The following is a 3228-nucleotide window of genomic DNA, read 5'->3' as shown; positions in this document are numbered from 1 at the left end:
ATAAAGATCTTTGAAATCCTCCACCTTCAATCACATATTTTCGAATCTAAAGGAGATAGTGTCATTTATTAGTTGTAATGGTTGAGTTCTTATATAATCATTATTTTACTACTAATAAATAAATGAAAAGAGTCCTATATCTGATCGATGAAGAACAAGAAGAATGGATAGACATTACCATTGATGAGGAGGATAATAGAGTAATTAGATGTGCTCATGATTCCTAGGAGGATTTGAAATATAATAGTGATGCCAGTGCTAAAGATTATTTGTTAAAGCCATGAAACAAAATTGGATTTTAGAATAGAACAAAAGAAACTAAATTAGAAAATATTGATAATGACAAACAATTATTTTGGTTATCACAAATTGTATGATTTTCTTATTATTCAATTTTTATTGTTATTCGATGTTCATATGATTTATTTTTCCATTTTCTTTCCTTTCAACTTATTAGTTTTTTTCCATTTTTATTTTTATTTTTCTTTCCTTTCCTTTCCTTTTCTTTTTCATCATTTATTTATTTAAGTTGAGGGCTTGTGCCTTGTTGTGCCTCAAGGTTTATGGCTCACCTCATTTGAGCAAAAAGCCTCAAGTTTGTCATTAGCCTTTCAAAACATTGCTTTGGCAGAAAAGGAAAGAAGGATGCCAAAAAATCCTGGTTTTTGGCATTTCAAGCAAGAAAAATGGACCTCGTGAAAACTAGATCGTGCCCAGACTTTTTACCAGTCCCTCAACAGCCCCTTAAGGTATCTGACAAGTACCCGAAAGTGAATATATGTACATGTCATGCCTAGACCAAGAGTAAAGTGTAAGGACAAATGGTCATACTATGTAAGACATCTTTCATGCTAAGAAGCTATCCACTGGCTGAATAATATGATTTTGCTAAATGAACCAAGTTGATACAAAAGGTATGAACACTTCGAAATAGAGAATGGAACTCAGCATACATGGACTTCCTGGACAATAATTACGTCTCTTGCTATCATTAAGGAACTCTTATAGCAGAGATGTGGTCATCAATATGATGGAGCATTGACATTAGCAATAAGTGACACAATATTTTAGACCTGCAATTAGCTATAGAATGGCTTGTATATCTTCCATGTTAAGTGAGAATAATGAGCAAACACTCATAAATGGCATAACATGTAAGCAGTCATAGATTATTTAGGAGGCCAAACCATAGATAATGACATGCATTATAAAGAAAACATAAACAGTAAACAATATGAAAATTATGTTTTTTTAATAATGCCCATGGAATCAATTTTTCTTGTTTGGAGGATGCTAAGTCTCACCAAAGCCTGAGTTAAAATTAGGACTGAAAATATCAGTTCAGTCAAATTCTCTCATATGGAGTCTTCTTTAGCAAAGGTGTTGGGTCAAAGTTTTGAATTTAGCTGAAACAAGACTCAATAGCAAAGCTAGAAACAAACCCAAAACATTAGGCCCAGAAAAATTGAAACTTACCATACAAAACCAATCAAAGATCCAAAACGCTAAAACAAATATTGAAACATTTTTACACCAAAATCTCCCATCTTCTACCACATTTTTAAAACTAGCTAACATTTTAAGGAACCCAGGCCAGCCATGGTTCAAGATTCACAACCCTAACTTTAATTCCGCATGCAAAAACAACCAGATTGCCATGGAGAAACATCAGAACATAAATTAAAAGAGTTTGTTTGATTAAAATATGGGCTTGCATCAAAATCAATAAGAAAATTGGAAAAAGAGACACATTCAATATAAAATCAAATTCAAAAGACACTTGCAATATAAATTAAAATTTATAAAATTATGGAAGATATCTCTTAAAGAAACACTTTTGATATAAATTCAATTTTTTTGGAATTGTAGAAGATGTTTTTTGAAAGACACCTTCGATATAAAATCAAATTCAAGAGATACTTATATACAAATTAACATTTGTGAAATTGTGGAAGGTTTCTCTTGGAATGATACTTTTAATATATATAAACTTTTATGGAATTATAAAAAGCGTCTCTTCAAAAAACATGTTTAATATAAATTCAATTGTTTTGGAATTGTAGAAGGTGTCTCTTGAAGAGACACCTTCAACATAATATCAAATTCAAGAGACACTTGTAATATAAATTAAGAATGTGTCTTTTCAAAAGACATATTTAGTATAAATTCAATTTTTTTTAATTATAAAATTTATCTCTTGAATAGACACCTTTAGTTTAAATTCAATTGTTTTAAGTATATATCATGAATTTGAAAATTGTAGAAAGTGTATCTTCAAAATACACCTTAGATGTGGCAAAAAGTGTTGTAAATCTATCAATATTTTTTGAACTACCATTTTTTAAAAATTATTTTTTAAAGTTGTTGTAGAATTTAAAACCCTTCCCCTCAATTCGTAATATTCGTATTAAGAAGTCTCGAGATGCCTAGAACCTCCCATGCTTTGTGGTTAAAATATAATAATAATAATAATAATAATAATAATAATAATTATTATTATTATTATTAAAGACTAATATGTTTATCTTAATTTTTTTAATTTAACTTTGACTATTTTTTTATTTTTAGAATTTAATTAAATAACAATTGTACAAGACATAAAAATTTGTAAATCATGAATTTATATATATATATATATATATATATATATATATATATATATATATATATATATATATATATATATATATATATGTTTTTTTTCATTTTCTTTATTTAATTATTTTCCATATCAAATTACTAGAAAATTTATTTACACACCTACATAAATTTCAAATATAAATTTTTTCAGGACAATTATCCTATATATAGAAGACATTTTCACATTTTTATTAAAATGGGAAAAGGATTTGGATCTAGTCTACTTGCATGCTAAAAAAAATCAAACAATTTATAATATAATTCAAAGCAAAAAAATAAAATAAAGTAAAAATTAAAAAGAATTAGTACTTTATAGTGAATTAGTACTAAATAAAAAATAAAAATGAGGTCCAATCCAATAAAAAATAAAAATAAAAATGAAAGTAGTAGATAGGAAGTGAAGAGCCCGTGAAAGCTAGAAGGGGAAGAACTAAACAACCAGTAATGAAGAGAATGAAAAAAAGTAGAGGAAGGACCGAAAGATGAAGAAAACTATATATATGGATGCAATTATAAATGTTATATGATAAGTGAGTGAAATTTTTAGAAAACCAAATAATTGAAAATTGATAGAATTTAATTTGGCTA

The sequence above is a fragment of the Vitis vinifera genome, chromosome 5, assembly GCF_030704535.1.
Source record: "Vitis vinifera cultivar Pinot Noir 40024 chromosome 5, ASM3070453v1".
NCBI classification, from domain to species: domain Eukaryota; kingdom Viridiplantae; phylum Streptophyta; class Magnoliopsida; order Vitales; family Vitaceae; genus Vitis; species Vitis vinifera.
Note: the sequence above shows the minus strand (reverse complement) of the source record.